General features: G+C 45.7%; 1 protein-coding gene across 15 annotated transcripts in view; it reads left to right on the forward strand.

Moving 5' to 3' along the window:
• PKNOX2 (PBX/knotted 1 homeobox 2) overlaps window positions 1-20,086 on the forward strand; it is a 3,737,380-nt gene that overhangs the window by 3,669,360 nt on the left and 47,934 nt on the right. The window lies entirely within an intron of this gene.

Here is a 20,086-nt window from a genome sequence, read left to right on the forward strand (position 1 = left end):
AGGACATAATAGGGTCAGTCATCAGGTTTCCCTCCTGCCAATGCCCCCCACTCTGCTGCACATGTGGGAGAATTGCGAGCACCTGCGCTCTGTTAGAGCACCCTTAAACTGTGAACCATGTTCAGTTCTCTTTATTGCATCCACCATGAATCATCACAGCCACCACCATGTCAGCTCAGCCTTCAATGCTTTGCCGTTGCCTAGGAGCCGTCACATTCCAAAATGATGTATTCAAAGATCCCAAGGTGAGCATCACAGTTAAGGCGACATGAACATGCATAACAAGCTAATAGACCATAACACGCCTGCATGTCTGTATTTTCACTCCCCCGCCGCCCTGTGCTTGAAGTGCAGCAAGGTTACCAAAATACACTTTACCCAAATGTTTGAGAACTGGAGTCACAATAATAAATCATCCACACAAATTTTGGAGCCCCGCCCCCCCTTCTTTTGGGAAGAAGCATGGGAACATGGCTAACTCCAGGAGACGTGGGACTACAGAGTTGCTTCCAAAGTTTGAACATTGCCTGATTAAACCATGATTTCCAGCATAATGCTAGAAAACTACTAAAGCCAGCTGCACAGCCAATGAGAGAGTTATGGGTCATTTCCTGCCCTGTTGTCAATGCTTCCTCTCATTGCTTGGCTGTGCACTGCCGTGGTGGGATGTGCACACTCATTGATCTGTTTCTGCCTTGTGGCTCTTTGGATATAGTCTGCATTGCAAGAGGCGATTGGTTGTTCTATATATTGCATAGTAGATTGTTTTTCTTGCAACTTTGTGCTATTGTAGTGATAATACGGTTCATACCAATACTCTTGTGACATCTGTTCTACACGTATGCTTATTTTTCATTGAAATATTACTATTTTTATACAGTGATGCATTTGTCTGTGGAGATTGAGTGGCTTTATCTTCTTTTTGAGTATGTTCATGAATTCATCCTTTAAGCCCCTTTACTAGTGCTTCAATTATGTTTTATATGTGTATTCTTTTGTTAGCTACAACACATCCTGCGTTCTTTCGTGCTTATCATCCTCTTCTCCTGTCATGGCCATTAATAAACATATCAATGCACCAAATTAACTTCAGTGAGAAGCAGAGGTTTTTACTACAGAAATCTGTGTGCAACTTGCAGTGCTTTAAGTGGGATGAAAAAGGTGGGAGGTTCTTTAAAACGGGCTTGGTCAAAGAAGCATAACTCAGAATATTTTCCAAAATGTGTGATCTGTGTAATTAAGGATGTGGCTTAAAACATGCTAACTTTGCTTCACATAGCATGCTCCCTGGCCAGTATTTGTGTGCCTCTCTGAGTTTTCTGTTATTGCAGCCACACGTCACAGAACAGCCAGCACATGCACATAAAACAAGCCAGATATATTGGCTTTGCCACTGCTGGTTGTACTAAATAAATGAAAACAATGATTTTGTTGTGAGTAACTAAAATTAAAAATGTTTAAATTCTGAAACTATGAGACAATGAAGTAAGCATTAATACAGTGTTTGCCTCAGTCACTCCTATTAACGCCTTCACACCACTTTCGTCTGCAGTGTCTCACTCTATTAGGCAGTTTCACCCATTTTCTTCACACATCTTTTTCAAAACCTCCAAATGCATATCTCAATCTTCCCCATTATTACAACTGGCATATGTGCGACCATCGCTCTGTGTGCTTCTCTAGAGAGGCCAAAGGTTGGAAGTGCATGTAGTCTGCACACCTCTGACAAGGCCCTTTGTAGAATATGTGTTGCAACTTGGAACCAGATTGGGCTCATTGATGGTGGCACTGGTTTGCACCAGCATACAATTGCCGGAATATATCACCAGCCCTGGGTGGCTCTGTGCAAATTAAAAGGATAACAGATGCAGAACTCCCTAAAGGAACAATTTTGCATGAATCAGAAAAGGCAAGGGTGTGTAGCTGTGGCCAGAAACAGCCTTCTCTGAGGCTCACAGACATGCTCTTAAGTGCCAAGGGGCATATTTACTGGAAAATGTCAGAGTGCAGAGCAATAGCAAATTTTGCAGCGCAGCTCTCCTACATTTTCAAAACGCAGGGATGCGCCGTATTTAATACAATACGGTGCACCCCTGTGTTTTCCCTAGCGCTTGCGCTAAGGTTCGCTGCTTAGCGCAACACAGTGCAAGGGTGTCTGCGTTGGAGGCAATCCATAATGGCTATTTGTTACTTCTGTGTGTGCTGCAGAATGCAGCATACATAGAAGTGGCAAATCGTCATTATTAAATGATTGTGTATGTGCAGAAATGGACACTTTCCTGCACATAAACAACCATTAATGGCTTTTTGCTCTTTCAATGTGTGCTGCAGAATACAGCACACATAGAAAAAGCAAAAAAAAGCATTGGCATTGCCATTAGGTCTCGCTTTTGGGACCTTATAAGTATTTAGTTATGCAGCACAATATCCTTGGTGCAACTACATCAACTGTTGCACGGCTAAATACTTATAAGGTACAAGGTTTAGCCATGCAACTGCTGATGTTGTTGCACCAAGGATATTGTGCTGCAAAACGAAATACTTATCAGGTCCCAAAAGCGAGACCTACCGCTTGTTCTACCGAGATGTCAAGACAGTGTTTCAGATGCCCAAGTTCTTTGAATAGTAGAAAAGGGGTTTGCCTTGGAGTTTGAGCACATTCCTCCGGATTCGGGACCGGTACATACTTCCCCTCCAAGGGACTCAGTGAAATCTCTACCTCTATTTCAGGAAATCTCTGAGCTGTTATTAAAAAAAACAATTGTCCAGTCCCAATAGGTCGGAAAGGCATGCAGTTTTATTCCACTGTCTTCCTGGTACAAAAATCTTCAGAAAAATAAAGGTTTATAATCAACATAAAAAAGTTGAATGTCTTCCTCAAGATGTCTTGTTTCAAAATGGAAACTCTTCAGAAAATCATTCCACTGGTCACCCCAGGACAATTAATGACATCAGTGGACTTAAGAGACACATATCCACACATCCCGATTCATCCCCCTCACCAGAAGTTCCTCAGTTTTATTGTGAAGGACCAGCATTGACAGTTTTGGCTTCTCCCTTTTGTTCTAACATCATCCTGAGGGTATTTACCAAAGTCCATGCTTCAATTGTAGCCAATCTGCAAATAAAAGGGATCCTAATCCAGCCCTACTTGGATGATTGGCTCATTAATTTTCCCTCAAAGGCAATTCTGCTGACTGACACCAACTCAGTTTGTCAGAGTCTGGACAAGTTAGGTCTATTGATCAACTGGGAGAATTCTCATCTTTTTCCAACTCAGGACGTGGAGTTCATCGGTGTCTGATTTCAGACTCAGTGAAGGATTGTGAGCCTTTCAGAAGCAAAAGCTCGAGCTATCAGAAGTCTGTTTCTGTTCTTGTGACAGCGTTCATGGTCTCAGCCAGAGAATGGGTATGTCTCTAGGGACACATGGTGAGTTATTTGCTATTTAGGGATCATATTTTCTCCTAATATTTATTTGTGGTTCTTTAAATCTGTGGTTTCTTTATCAGGCTTCATATGTATTTGGGGTTCCATGGGCTTTTCTTCACCTTGGACCACTGGTCCATCTTCTTTTGGACTATTGGAATCTAGCTCATCACAGTTTAGATCAAGTGGTGCCTGTGACAAGGGGCGTTTGTGGAAAGATGCAGTGGTAATTGAACCCTGTAAATCTGTCAATGGGAATGTTGTTGTCTTCCTATACTCTAACTACAAATGCAAGCAAAATTGGTTGGGAGTGCCCTTGGGAAACTTACCAATTCAAGGGAGGTGGTTACAGGGGGAGGATTTTCACATTTCCAATTGGAAATAAATAATGGCTGTTTTCTGTGCTCTTCTTCATTTTTCAGATCACCTATTACATCAGGTTGTATTAATAAGAACAGACAACACTGTCACAAAGGCCTATTAAACAAACGAGGACAGGCTCCCGGGTTTCTCAAAATCAGTTGGGCGGAAGTGAAACTCACCTAATTGCCGTGACTGCAACTTACATTCAGGGAAAAGACGTTTTAGCAGACAGAATTAGCTTTGGCAGACAGACTTAGCTGGGTTTTCCCATCTTCCCACAACTTTTGTCTGTCCTGTCCCTCCATTTCTTCGAGCAGATATGCCAAAGGTTTGGTACTCCTCAGCTAGATCTATTTGCCACAGCATAGAACTAACTGCTCATTCTGTTTCTGTCCAGGTTTCCAAAATAAGGTTTTTGGGTGGGAGGGAGGGAGGGGAGGAATATGGCCTCATTTCCTCTTGGCCCCCTAATCGCCTCTTTGCATTTCCTCCAGTCCCCCTAATTCCCAGGTTACTAGCAAGATTGAGGAGGGAGGAAGTGAAACTCATTTTGGTAGCACCATTGTGGCCGAAAATGGGTTGGGTTCCTGTTCTGCAGCTGATAGTGATAGATCCAGAATGGATACTACCAGTTCAAAAGTGCCCTCTCCAATCCCCTCTTCTTCCCCTAGATACATGCAGGCAGATGATACTATTTATAAGGTTGTTGAAGGGAGGGGTTTAAGAAAGTTAGGCTTTTCCTCTCAGGTGGCCTGTTCAGCAGTCGAGAAGATTATTCAGAAGAAATGCTTATGGTCATCATTGGGGATCATGCACTGAGTGGTGTTTAGAAAAATCTTTGGACACTAGTCTTTGTAAATCTAGATGGATCCTTAAGTTCCTGCAGGAAGGATTTGATAAGGGTTTAGCTGTCTCCACTTTACGAGTACAGTATGCAGCACTTAGAGCATTTAGGGCACCTTGGGGTGTACCGGAGATAGATACTTAGGGTTCAAGGTTTTTCTTAATGAGGCTAACCTTGAGATCAACCTCTCCCTCCTGGGACCTCCCATTGGTGCAGAGGGCATTGCGGTCTCATCCCTTTAAATTGTTGCAAGACACTGATTTGAAACATCTGTCTTTGAAGGTTTGTTTTTTTGGTGACCATAATTTCAGCCCAAAGATTAGGGAAGTTGGTCTGCTTAGCTACTAACGCACCTTATCTCAAGAGGTTTTCAGACAGATTGGTCCTTAAGTTGGGACCAGATTTCATCATGGTCAAAAGACTTCTGCCTAGACTTCAAGTAGATGGCTCAAAATGCTTATTTCAATTGCTTATGATTCCCCGGATTCTGTTCTTCCTGGTGGAGAACACAGTAGATCTTCTCAAAGAATAGCTGCCTCCTGGGCGGAGGCCTGTGGTGGTTCAGTTTTGGACATTTGTAAAGCTGCAACTTGGGCTACTCCATCTACCTTTCTTTATCATTACAGATTGGATGTAGACAATGTTCATATTATGAGTCTTGGTTCCACTGTGTTAGCGTCTGCTATTCCCTTATTGCTTGCTTTCCTAAGTTTGCAATAAAGACTTTCTTTGCATTATTTGGAAGGTTGTATCTTTTTTGGGGTAATCAGGTTTCAATTAATATGCTCTGGGGGATGCTCATATAGTAAGTAGTAGTACAAGAAAAAGGCATTAGTATGTAATGATTCAATTACTTAATGGTAATGATCATTTCTCCAAATACCCTGTTTCTCATACCATTACTTACGACCCTCTCCTCTGATCCCCTATTGCAGAACCTGAGTTCCCATTTTCTTTAAAGCTTGGGCATATACAAGAAGTGTGGGGGGTTCCGGCCTCCTTCATTACCATATTGATTGGAGGGGCATGGAAGTGGAGGAGGGATGTTGCTTTTCTATACTTCCTATTGAATCAGCTTGATCACGTTCTGCCTGGGTAGAGGTTGGACAGAGTCTCGGTAAGGAATTGAATCATTCAATTGCCCTTTTAAGTTTATAATGATGTTTGTTAGATGAAAAGCCCATTAAAAATTTCCAATTTAGATGTTATTACCAACACAGTAAAAGTCTTAAATAAAAAATATGCACTGTAACTAATAGACACATTGCAGCTTCGCAGAATTATAAGCAATCAGAAAGTGTCGCAAAGCAACAGCAACCACAATGTTTGCCACCTTTAACAGCAGATTTAAAACATCTTGCCTTGTGCAAATTTAAAAGAGAAATCCTGGCCGCAAAAATGTAACTCTTTGGTCATGATACAAACAAGTTAATACAATATTCCCCCCATTAAATTGAGCGATCAACCAAAACAGGCATTTGCCACTAGCCCCCTTAACGGCTACCATTAACCCCTTCTACTTCCATCCATGATACAATCTAGCAAAGATGTTTTAATATTTGAACCCTCCATTTCGAGTTAAGGAGGTAACCCAAATATTTGAAAGTAATGAACGTGTTCAACACATCTTTGTACATGTGGATGATCAGCTGTATGTCAATAAGCCATTTCTTATACAAACCATGAATTCATAGGAAATGGTCTGGGAAGAATCATCCCGAGATATCAGCAGAAATATATTCTCCATGTTAGTATCAACTTAGAATTTACATATTAAGCAGGTACCTCCCGCGGGTGCATCCAAGGCTCCTGCCTCGCCCCTTCTGTTTCACCTCTGTCTTGTACCTACCCTCTCTCTCGCCCTTGTTCCTTCTCTATTTCAGGTTTGTTTCTTCTTTTTTGTTACAGCTTTTCTTGTTTTATTGCTATTGCTCTCCAGTTTCATCTTGCTCTTCTCTGCTTTGTTTTATTTTTGCCACTCTCACTCATTTCAGGGTATTTTTCTTTTTCACGTTTGTGCAATTCTGCTTGCTACGTTCGCTCATTTCTGCTACTTTCTCTTTGCCACTTTCGTTCATTTCTGCATGCCATTCTCACTCATTTTCTGCTTATCACTCTTGCTCATTTCTGCTTTTTTTCTCCTTTCCACTCTCGCTCATTTCTGCTTCTCTTCTTTTTGCCAGTTTTTCACTTTACTGTTTTTGTCTGTTTGTTGCCAGTGTGCTCCTTTCTTGCTCATGTTTTGTTCACCCCTCTTCATTGCCCTCTTCACAGTCTTTTGCCTCCCTCTGCCTCCCTGTGCACACCTTACCTATTTTTTCCCTCCCGCAGTCTCCCGCTTCCCACCTCCAGTCTCTCATCCCAACCATACTCACTTCCCTCTGCTCTCCTACTCCCTCCCAGGACCTAATCAATGACAGCCACAGTGCAAAGGCGCAATGAGCGTGCTGCTGGGACTCCAACAATCCAAAGCTCCAAAGACCTTCTGGACCTGATTTCACCACCTTCAACAACTTCTCTGGTGATAAACCCACAACAATCACCTTGACCACCTATGCTCTCATAAAGCTCACCATTTCCATCTCACACCAACACAGAACAAGTACCACCAGGTCAGCCGCCAAAGCCTGGGACAACCTCTCAAAGGATCACTGAATAACAGTATTCACTGAACACCAGCCTGAGGACAGCAGCAGCCTACCCAAATCCAACACAAACGTCAGCAACCGGATCTCCTTCTGCTACAATGCTCTGGCTTCCCCTTAAAGCCAACAAAGTCACAAGATATAGACCATAAGCCAGTTAATGGATGGAAGAACTCAGGATGACAAAGAGTGACTGAAAACAACTTGAGCAAAGATTTAGAATAAGCTAAGATCACGCAGACATGAAAATCTTCATATCTGTCCCAATGCTGCCATTAGAAGATCTGGAACACCAAAGGCTTCACGCTTGCTGACCGCATTGACACAAGCACTCACAATAGGAAAGAAATCACTGCCATAGTGAAAGATTTCACCTCCTCAAAGGCCATCTCCAACAGCTTCACCCCTTCACAGGACCTCTGCAAAATACTCCCACATTTCTTCTGCAGTAAGATAATCTCCATACACGACAAAACCGAACCTCACCCTCATCTGACAGACATAATATGACTCCCCATCTTGTCCAAAGAAACCACTACAACCATATGGCCCACCAACTCCATGGACAAACCCGATTCCATCATTTAAAGCATCCAATCTGGGGCCCTATCTAACCTGTGCCCCCATCACACCGTTGCCAAATGACTACAACCCCTCAGCACAGCCCTCCACCTGATACTAAACAACTTCATGTCTTCTGCCACCTTCCTAGATCCAAGGATGCATGCCACAGTACTCCTCCTGCTCAAAAAGACTTCTGAAAATCCAGCAATGCTCACCAACTACAGGCTAATCTCCTTGCTACTGTTGCCGGCCAAAGTCCTGGAGAAATGTATCAACATACACCTCACCAGCCATCTCAAGAACCCCCTACTCCTCGATGTCACACAATATGACTTCAGAACCAACCACAGCTCAGAAATAGCCCTAATTGCTGCTACAAACATCTGTATGATCCTGCACAGTGGAGACACAGCAGCAATCATCCTCCTGGACCTTTCTGTAGCATTAGACATGGTGCCACACTCCATCATCATCTGAAGCCTTCATGACATTGGAATCTAAAGACCCACTCTCTGCTGGATATTCTACTTCCTGACCAGGAGGACACAGCCTGTCAGCCTGGTACCCTTGTGTTTGAACTTCCACAACCTCATCTGTGGAGTTTCACAAGGATCCTCACTGATCCCGACTCTCTTCAAATCATACATGATCCCACTAGCAAGCATTATCCACACCCACAACATTGACAGTCTATCCTATGCTTATGACACCCAGCTGATACTATCCATCTTGGACAAGACTCCCAACACATGACTGGATGGAGACCAACTGCCTCAAACGCAACACTGACAAGACATAAGTTGTGATCTTAGTCAAGAACCCATCTCTGTGGGATCCCACCTGGTGACTGGCTGAACTCAGTCCTACATTGCCTTCACCACTCACGCCAAGAACCTCTGGCTTGTCATTGACAGCCAACTCAACATGACCACTTAAGGTAATGCTGTCACAGCTTTCTGCTTCCACACCCTGAAGATATTGAGAAAACTTTTCAAATGGCCCCCAACCTCCACTAGCAAAACCATTACAGATGCCTTTGACACAAGCGAGCTGGACTAACCACGAGAACACCCTCTATGCTGGGATCAGCATCAACTCAACACACATCTTTAAATCATCCATAAAGCAGGTTGCAGAATCACACTGAACCTACTTCCCTGCACGTACATCACACACTCTTGAGATCACCCCACTGGCTTCCTATTCACAAAGGAGCCCATTTCAAACTCCTCACATACATCTTCAAATCCCTTCCCAATAAGTGTCCTGCCCACCTCAATAGCCAAATCTCATTTTGCAACTCAGACACCTCTGCTTGTCTGGATTCCTACTTGCACACATCCCATGTATACATAAACATACATAGAACATGAACCTGTGGTCAAGCCTGCTCCTACATGATCCCTAAAGCCTGGACTGTCCTGCTATTACACATCAGAGCAGCTTCTTCAATGCTTGAGTTCCACAAGAAGCTGAAGACCTGCTTCTTTGAATAGACCCACTTGCAAGCCCTAGGGCAGGGTAGTCCTGTACCAGCAGCAGTGCCAGGATACCTTTCTTCATAATAGTGTGCTTTACAAATGCACATAACATAACCAAACTAAGGGGCTTATTCTCAAGGATCTATCGCCAAATTATCGGCACTTTATCTCAGCCAAAGTCGAGATAAATTCATCGCCCCATTCACAAGCTGGTGCTAACAGCCGATACCACCAGTTTACCTGCGATAGCAGCCGCAAAAAACATCGCCAAGGATGACCCCGGAAATTATCGCTAATGAGATACAGAGTAGGCGTTCCCGAGCAAAAAGACCCGACAACACCACACCTCAACATTCTCAGCGACCAGCCAGATCTGCGATAAGAACACAAAACATGCGATAAGACGCGTTAGCAGCAGGAAATTAACACCTGCTCTGACCTGGTGTAAAGCCGGACTACAAGCTCCACCAGAAAAGGGAGACCAGCCCAGAGCCACACCTGAAGAACAACAGATGCCATGGAGCCAACGATCATGCGGCCAAGAGCCCAAGAGGGCCAAAACACCCACCGCCACCCACCCCCGGAATACCCCCCCCCCCGGGCCCTACCTCGGCCACCCCCACCTCCCCCGGACCAAGAGATTGACCATCAATGTCACGAAATCATGAACAAAATCATTTGCCTGATGCCGCAGAATTACAACAACTAACAGTCATGTGAGTACAGAAAAAGCAGAATCAATCATTCACCATTGAAAGTCCAAACAAAATACCACAATCAAATTTCTCTCCAAATAACTATTTGGAAGAGCCATGGCGGGTTATCCCTGGACTATCTGTAAGTGACAGCCTGTAACACAATATCCAAGATAAGAAGATGTGTCAGGCACTCATTAAAGGACAGAGAGAGAGAGAGAGAAAGAGAGAGAGAGACTGAACAAGGAGGCCAAGGACAATTGGGCCCCTGGCTCATACATGCCAACTCTTGTGTGTGTTTCGCAATTGGTGCACCCTAAATCTAAGGCCTGGCAACAATTTCAGCGCGAAGGCCACATCACATTTCAGAAATGCAAGCAATAGTCAGACTAAAATGAGGCATGAAAGCGCCTTTGTCTCAATGCACAAAGCGGAAGGACATCCGAACCTCCGACCTTGGTCTTCAATGCGCCTGGCACCCGCTGAGTGAGATACCATACCAGACTCCGACGACTCACACACTACGAACTGCGCTAATGAAAGACCAACGTGTCCACACCCCACACACACTTGTCCCTGCTCGAGGTACACCTTCATGGCATGCCCCCAACATATTGGTAAAAAACAACCCATACGTCCAAACGTTGAACACACATGCGACTCATTGCTCCGAGCTGTGGCATATCGTCCACAGAACTGCCGCCGGTCAGAGGAGTGCTGAAGGTATGAGACCAACAAATGCAATGTCAGGCAATCCCGGGCACATGCACAACCCCTGTCACATGGAACTGTACCGTGCATGAATGCTGCATCTGTTGGGAGCTCTGCCAATGGCAGTTTTGCGAATCAGTTACTGTCAGAGTTTCCAGCTTGCGTACGTCACATGCATCCAGCCCTGGTTTCACTGTCGATCATGCACATTCAAGTGGCCCATGGAGGTCTGCCTATCCAACACAACGGTAGCTGAACTGGATTATGACTTGTGTGTGCGCCCCCTGTTGGCCCATGAGCAGGAGTGCAACTGGGATACCCGTGCATGGGATGCCTTGATCTGTGGTGTATGTGCTGGTAGTAGTGGATGGGAGATTGCACAAGTCATCATGTGCAGTGATCACATCGAGGTGCTCCCCTCTTGGTCTGTGTTGCGGATTGGTGAAACTATGTGGACAGAGCACATCTGTCTGGACCAGTTAATTTATTGACGACGTACTTCTGGAACTGATTGCCTATGAAGCTGCGCTCACATTCATGGACGAGTAACTACCTTCCTGCAGCCACAACTGATTGACACCCAGAGCAAAGGTCCCAACACCGTGTTGCATCTTGGAGGAATGGTCCCATAAGTCAGAATAACAGAGGACATGTCTGCATTCGCCCGGACTCAGAATGCATGTGTGTGCAGCTACACGTGTTGTCACACACCTGTGCAAGGTCATGCAGCCCCATGGGCGGAGCTGCACAGCATTGTTTGTCAAAGTTCCTAAATCTGACATACTGCTGGAGGGAGACTGCACACATGGCAATATAGCACGACATGTGACCTTGTTGGTCACTTTCACCTGCTCACTGTCAGCGCAATCCGGTGATACAGCTCCATGCAGATGGGCTGTGAGTCGTTTCCCCTGAAACGGGGCTATGAGCAGACACCAATTACATGACTCGACCAGCAAGGCAAGGTGGGCTGAGACCGTTGCCATCCGTAAGGATATGTGTTCATTTTTGCCTCCCCATTTCTTGCACCTCGACACGTTCCCATTCTGTCTGTAAGTATCTTAAGCATTTGTCTGCCTGTTGTGGCCCATTCCTTGCCCGTACTGACACGCACATGCTAATAAAGTCTACGCAACTTCACCAGTGTACAACTGTGACGAGTGTTGATTAGTATGACAAATCGTGTGCCTCAATGAACATTGTCTGTACACAGAGAGGGACAGACTGCCGCACGTACATTGGTGGTGAATCTCTATTGGCAGCTCTACCTCTGTGAGCCAGACATTGTGGTTGGGATAGTTGCTGGTAGACCTGTGCTCTTACGTGTCTTCAGCAATGTGAGTATGGTGTTCAACTTCTTGCCATGTGGATCAATGTGATCCATTAAAACAGGCTGTGTCAACACTGATGTGTGTGAGTAGGTCATGCGAAGAGATGTTCTGTAGCCACATGCGAGGGGGGACACTGCTTCAGGCGTGCTACCAATTTTGACATTTCTACACACAGCCCTATATAATACATGGACGTGGGGCTATGTTATGGGATGCAAGATTGTTGTTCATGTGCAATGAGGCCACAGCTAGGTCACACCTTCACATTCATCTAATTGGCCATGTGGGTCAGGGTCCAACATGCGCATTGATGACATTTACCACGGTGTACCTTTTTATGCAATCAATGTCCCTACATTCATCCATACTTGTATACGTGAGTGAACATAAGACATGACACATCTGTGTGATTTGGAATGTTTTATTCACATTCTGGGGAGTGTCAGAGCTGGAGGGGTACATGGCCAGTTCAAGCCCACATAATGTGGTTGCCCAGTGGTGGGCCAACCAGAGTCCTTGGGGGAATGCAAGGTTAATCTGAAGAGGAAGAGTTCAGTCCACAGCCGGATTGCTGTGTCATTGGTACAAGAGCAGATATGGCAGGCCATGTCGGGGTCCAGGTGAATGTCGTAGAGTGTTCCGGGGAACAGAGGGAGATGTTGTTCCAGGGCATGATGCATAGGGCTGAACCAGGCAGGGACAGGCCATGTTGCGGGTGCAGATGCTATTGCCTCCTTCCTCGCACAGTCATTACCCTCCACATCTTACTCCTCTGAGACGTCTTCTGTCTCCAGTGTATCAGGTGTGTGTGGTGGTGTTATGGCTGCATCACTGTGGGGTACTGACACATCAGGGTGCGACGGTGATAGGGCTGCATCACTGTGTGCCAATGACACATCAGGGGGCGGAGATGTGTGTGTTGAAGTTCCAACGGCAGTTATCTGGTACAGGCTCTGTGGCAACAATGGCAAGATGAGGATCAGCAAGGCATGGAAGATCCCAGCTACATCTCGCTGGTGTTCAACCGTGGCAGCCCTACTTCCAGCGTGCATCGGCTCCATGGTCTCCATTGTCCTCCGCATCTGTGCCAAATCTGTGCTGTCATCGCTGGAGCCTGTCTGACTAGACAGTTCTTGTATCTGAGTAATGGCCCCAGTGAGGTCAGCCAAGAATTGTTGGTGAGCATGGTGCGGACAGTGGGTGTCTGTTAGGGACTGTAAGTGGTCCCTGATGTGACTGAGACACCCATGTATGGCTTCGAGTTTGGCAGCCATGAGGTCGAACCCCACCCGCAGCTGATCAGCCATCTTCTCCTGGCACCCTAATACACAACGTTGGAATTCCATGTGTTGGTTGTGGGGGTCCTGTGAGACAGCCGTGGTGGAGTGTGCTTCCTGCTGTGTGGTCTATGCAGGGTGTGGGGTCACCGTGATGCAGCTGGGCTGCCCTCCTCCTGGGGATGGGGTGCGGAGGCTGTCCACGAGCCGTTGGAGGATGTCTGGGCAAATGTGCAGGGTGTCCTCTTCATCATCACTGTAGAGATGTGTGGTCTGCTCTGCGGGAGGCGTTGATTGTCACTCTGTAATGTAACGGGAAGATGCAGGTTAACAGTGTGTTCCATGTATGTTCACGCATTGGAGATGTTTACATTCAGACTGCATGAGAATGTACATTTTGGCTGTTTTGGTAAAGCTGGCTATTTGATGGGAGACAGTGGACATTTCGACTATATGATGGATGTGAGGTTGCACTAGTACATTATCATCTCACAGTGTCATGCAATGCCAGATGTGATTGGCCAGTTTCTACACACCGGCGGCACCAGTTGTGTCTTCTGTCCAGCGGTGTAAGGGTTGCACTTTGTACGACATTGTCGTCAATGTTGATGTACTGTGATTGCTATGTGTGTGTGCTGCATTGTTGGCGAGTCGCCCAGCAGCTCTGATTTGGCGGCCCCTTATCCCTTTGAGTCGTTGTGCCTTTGACTTGTGTGCTTTTCGGGTGCTGGGATGTTTGCGACTTGGAACATTTGTGCTGTTGGACAAAAGTTGTACTCTTGTGCATTGTTTTTCGCCAGATGTGTTTTTGACGTCATGGGTTGTAGGTGCACATGGATGTGTCAGAGTCTGACCTGCTCCTTTACGGACGTGGTCCGCACTCAGCCACCTCAATGTCGTCTCGTGCACCATTTCATGTATTGTGACTGCAGCCAAGCTATCTGTCATGCAGTGTCACTTGCATAGTCCATGTGGCTCACAGAGCCGCTGCTTTTCTGCAGTCAGCACATGTGCTTGGGTAGGTTGTGGCATTGGTGATATGGAGGGGGACCCATTTGTGCACATTGTGGACGGGGCCTACTTGGTGTTTCTATGTGTGCAGCAGTGTGTCAAGGGTATCAGGGACTTGTTCTACACTCATTGTGGGTGTGCAGGGTGCTGCATGATTGTGAATGTGTGCCATTGTGCCCATCCCCCTCCGTTACCTCAGTTCCTGGTCGTTACTCACCCTGTTGCTGTTGGGTCAGGTCATATCGAGCTGTGTCCAGACCCCCAACTCCTTGCATCGTCTCCACACTGATGACTGTGGCCACCATTTCCTCCAGCTCATCCAGCTCCTCATGTGGCACAGGACTCCCACCTCCAGTCGCCTTTGCTGCTTTCCTGTTGGCAGCAAGTTTCCCCTTGGTTTGGCTGTGCACTTCATGCCAGCGCCTCTTGACCTCCTCCATTAACCTCCTCGATACAACGACTGCATTCATGAGGGTGATGATGGACTGCCATATTTCCGTTTGTGTTGCCAATGACCCAGTGGAGGTGACGAACAGTTGTTGGTAGTGTTCTATCACCTCCATGACGATGATCCTCTTCTCCTTGCCCTTCCCCGAACACAGGGTTCCTGGCTGGTCCTCCGTGGGGCTTTTGGGGTTTCGGGTTGTCCTCTGCACTTAGTCCGGGTGCATCCATGGTGCTACGCAGTTTGATTTGGATTTGGTGTTTTTTTTTTGCTTTTATAGTGCATTTTCCCACATGACGTGTGGGAATTGCAGGCCTGTCGCTGGTTGTCGCTGATTTTTGTATCGCGATTTGGGGCATCGCAACTTTTTTCGTGTTGGTGTTTTGCATTTTTGCGGAGTCGCGTTGATTTTAGCGCAGTCATTTGACGCGTTATCGTGGGGGACTATCGCATGGTGCCGCCGGCTTTTGAATACCACGTTAACACGGAGTTATTTTTCCGCGATAGGCTGCGATGTGGTGATTTGCGTTAAGCTACTTTTGCGGTAGTTATCACACGTTCTTGAGAATATCCACCACAGATGTTTATTTCGCTTTGGAAAACTAGTGAATGTGTGACCTAAAATTGCAAAATCATTATAAAAAAAGCAGTGTTTCATCGTAGTGGCCAATATAGTGGATCCCAACCTTAGGTTGAAAACATTTTGCTATAGTAAGGGTGCTGGGTGATTAGTCAAAAATAAGCTGAAGCACACACCGCTTTATGCTATTTTTTTTTATTTCAGCATGATTGGTTAGATGGGCCATTCAGCCAATTAGACGTGCATCATATTATCTTGATGCAGACATGTGAAAGGCAAACACTGAGTCTTGTTTCGCAGAATCCCCTGATTAACACTATCAAATAAAACACAAACGTTTTCTAATTACAGCACAATCATGCGACCCTTCCAACCAGGCACCACAAGACAAAAGCATGGTCACTGGTGCTGAAGTCTGTATTAACTATGCCTATTCTTACAGAATTTGTTGGTTTTCTGACTGGCATTTATTAATATGTTCATGACAACCAAAGAAGACATTTTGGGGAAAATGCTCACTTTTGGGAGTAATAGAGGAAGACCATTCTTTTTTAAACAAATTGGACTCCCCCAGTGACCTCATCACAAACATTTAAACTATCTTTGATACTGTACTGTGATCGTAATATGTATACATAATCACCTGCACTGACACATTTCTGTTCATCAACATCTGCACTGGTGTCACTTAACCTAGGAAAGACTATTGTATTGCTGTGTGTAGGGTTCTCGCGATCTCACCCCTAGTACTGTAAGTAAACCCCAATGTGTTAAAAATGGGGGTCTCTAGTTGGCAGTGATATGCACCCTGTCCAAGTAGGGACCCTTCCTTCTAGTCAGGGTAAGGGAGTTACACACCCAAGATAACCCTGCTCACCTCCTTGGTAGCTTGGCACGAGCAGTCAGGCCTATCTCAGAGGCAATGTGTAAAGTATTTGTACATAAAGCACAGAATAACACAGTGAAAACAGCACAAGTGGACACCACACCAGTTTAGAAAAATAACCAATCTTTATTGAAACCAAACAATACCAAAATGACAAAAATGCAACATACATAACGCAAATTATCAATTGTAAAAGGTTTAAGCACTTCTGTCTATAAACCTCTATAGATGTGTTGATTTTAGCACAAAGCACCTTTGATGCATTAAACTCCAAGACCAAAAACAGCTGCAAAGGAGGAAAGCATCATAAAACACAGCGATGCATCTGTCCTAGAGTTCCATGGAAATGGAGGCGTCAGCTCTGTGTTGTATCGATTCCTGTACTGCGAGGAGAAGCGTGGTGTCGATTTCTAGAGGCGACTCCTTTCAACCAGGTGATGTGGCGGAAACTTGGAACACAGGTGCGATACTTGGGAAAATCCAGGTGATGCAGGTCAATGCGGTGGCAAAACAGACTCTGCGTTAATTTCCACAGCGACAGATAGGTGATGCGTTGATTCCTTCAGCTGCTCAGCAAGGCCTGCATCAAGGTTGGAGCGGGGTTCTCAGACATCGGAGACTCAGTGCTCTGGACTCAGGCTGTGGTGGTTCTTTGGGCCATGAACAGACTCTGTGTCGATTTTTGAGCCACACTGCGGCGATGCATTGGTTTTCTAACCGCACTGCAAGCTTGCAGCGGAACAAATGGTGGTGGAAGGGCGATGCATGGATTTTCAAGTCTTGAAGCAGAAGTACCACCTCCAAGGGCCCAGAAGTGGAATTGGCAGTACTTGGCAGGTCAGTCCTCCCACCAGTGGAGTTCAGTGATGTTGCAGATGAAGTCTTTGATGGCCCTGAGACTTCTAACAGGAGACAAACATACACAAGCACTTGGAGAACCTTGGAAAAGCAGGATACAAGAAAGCAAAGTCCAGTTCTTTCTCTGCCCTCAGACAGAAGCAGCAACTGCAGGCCACCCAGCAAAGCAACACACAGCAAATGGGACAGTATTTATGATCCCATGATCACATTTTGAGTGGGCCGCTAATCACCTTTTTTCCCTCAGAGTCGTTTATCACTGAACTATCACAGCCCTGCCGCCTCAAAAACAATGCATCCTGGAATCTGTTCCAAACAGTGGATGAATACACTATACACAAAATGCTGGTGACCTTGAAACCTTCCATTCATTACAACGACCCCCTGCCATCTAACCTGTTCCCGGAAGTGAGATCCGCCTTACTAACTCTTTGGACGACAATCGTCAATGCTTCTCTTATGCAAGGGGCTATTCCGGATTGCCTTAAAGCAGGTCAATTCACCCCGATCCTAAAGAAACCAAATGCGGATCCCACGGACATTCTTAACTTTCGCCCAATCACCAACATCCCCACCTTGGCAAAACTCTTGGAGAAATGCGTGTTTGCCAAACTCAGTCATCACATTGAACATTTCTAACTCCTGGATCAATGCCAATCTGGTTTCCGCCCAGGTCATAGTACAGAGTCGGCGATAACGCACATCGTGGATGATGCGCTTAGAATGCTGGATCACAATGAGTCATGCTTACTGATCCTTCTGGACCTTTCGTCAGCATTTGAGACTGTCATACATGATCACCTAATTGACCTACTAGAGCACAGGACGGGGCTGTCTGGACCGGTATTAAGCTGGTTCTCATCCTTCCTTCAGAACAGATCCCAAAGCTTCAAGGTGAACCAATCCTTGTCCCACCCTGCTCCAGTCACCTTGGGGGTACCACAAGGGTCAGCATTGTCCCCCACGCTCTGTAACCTGTTTATGGAGCCTCTGACAGAAATATTAAAATCATCCAGCATTCGCTATCATATGTATGCGGACGATACCCAACTATACCTGAAGATAGCCTTCCCCAAAGACATCCAGTCCCTCAATTCAGTCCTGCTGGAAACACAAAGATGGCTGACATTCATTCACCTGAAGTTAAATGCTCTTAAAATGGAATTCCTACTGATCTCACCCCACAACCAATCCCTCGTCATGGAGCAATGGTTGAATCAGCTGACTGCCCTTAACTGTAGACCGCACCTGGAAGATTCGGCATCATCTCTGGGCAACATTCTAGACAAACGCCTAAACATGCAGAAGCACATCAGCTCCCTCACCAAAGGAGCGAACTTCCAAATCAGCTTACTTAGGAAGCTCAAACCCTTCCTCCCTGCTCATGACCTAAAGGTTGCAGTTCAAGCATTGGTGATCTCTAAGCTGGACTATGGTAGTGCAACACTTTGTGGCCTGCCCAGAGTTAGGACGGCTCCTCTTGGGGCTACCCTCAACTCCGCTGCGAGGCTCAAAACTGGCACAAAAAAATACAATCACATCTCCCCGGACTTGCGGGAACTGAATTGGCTGCCATATGAAGCTCGGATACAGCTAAAAATTGCATGCATGGCTCACAAAGCCATCCACTTCAAGACGCCGTTGTACCTTGCGCAGAAACTGGAACTCTCCTGTGGTTCTAGAGCCTCCAGAAGTGCCAGCTCCCTTTTGCTTAAACCTCAAAAATTCAACAAAAAAAAGACCTATAACCGAGCGTTCTCAGGGATGGCTACGAGGATCTGGAACTTCCTTCCCCCTGAAGTCAGGGTGAACCCGTCTACTGTCTTCTTCAAAAAAGAAGTCAAAGGTCTACTGATGAAGAAATTTCTGCCTTAGCCTGGCACCTTCCTCTGATTAGGAGATCATACTCGCTGTTCTGTTCCCCAGCCACCTGTTAATGAGTTTTTTTATTTTCACCCTCTGTTGTTTATCATATGTTTTCTTGTGCCTCCACTAAATTGTTGGTCAATTCTGACTTTGTATTTGTTGTCTAGGTTATTCAGTTTTTTATGTTCTGTTGATGCATAATCTGTAAAGCGCTCTGATACCCTCTGTGGTCAAGTTCGCGCTATATAAAACTTTCAAAATAAATAAATAAATACATTTATCCTGACAGCTCTCCAACTCTTCTTCTTGACAGAGTCCACAGTCCAGAAGTATTCTAAAAATATGGGGTTACAGGTCCAATACTTATACCACCGTCTGCCTTTGAATTAGGCATACTTCAAAGGATAGTCTTTGTAGTGTGCAGATCCTGCCTTGCATTGACCTGGCTCCAAACACACTACAGGAGTGGAGACAGCTTTGTGTTAGGACAGGCACAGCCCTGTTCAGGTGTCAGGGACAACTCCTACCACCTCTCTAAATCAGGAAGGTCCATCAGCCTGGGTATGGGCCATGAGGATATACAGGGCACACCTCAGCTTCCTTTATGTGACTGTCTAGAGTGAATGCACAAACAACCCTGCTGTCAATCTAAACCAGACGTTGATTCCACAGGCAGGCAGAGGCACAGGATGGTAAAGCAAGAAAATACCCTCTTTCTAAACATACAATTTAAAAGCAACCTTCACTAAAAGATGTATTTTTAAATCCTGAGTTCAGGGAACCCAAACTCCAAAGCTCTACCTCTTCCCAATTGAATGTTACACTTGTAAGATGTTACAAGGCAGCTCCAATGATAACCTATGGGAGAGATAGTACTTACAATAGTGAAAAATGAAATTGGCAGTATTTCTCTATCAGGACATGTAAAAAACATCGGTACATGTCCTACCTTTTACATACATTGCACCCTGCCCATGGGGCTACCTTGGGTCTGCCTTATGGCTGTCTTACGTGCCAGAAATAAAAGGGAAGGTTTGGGCCCGGCAAGTAGGTGAACTTGCCAGGTTGGCATGACAGTTTAAAACTGCACTCACAGACAC

This window comes from Triturus cristatus, chromosome 3_1 (genome assembly GCF_964204655.1).
Source record: "Triturus cristatus chromosome 3_1, aTriCri1.1, whole genome shotgun sequence".
Taxonomy (NCBI): domain Eukaryota; kingdom Metazoa; phylum Chordata; class Amphibia; order Caudata; family Salamandridae; genus Triturus; species Triturus cristatus.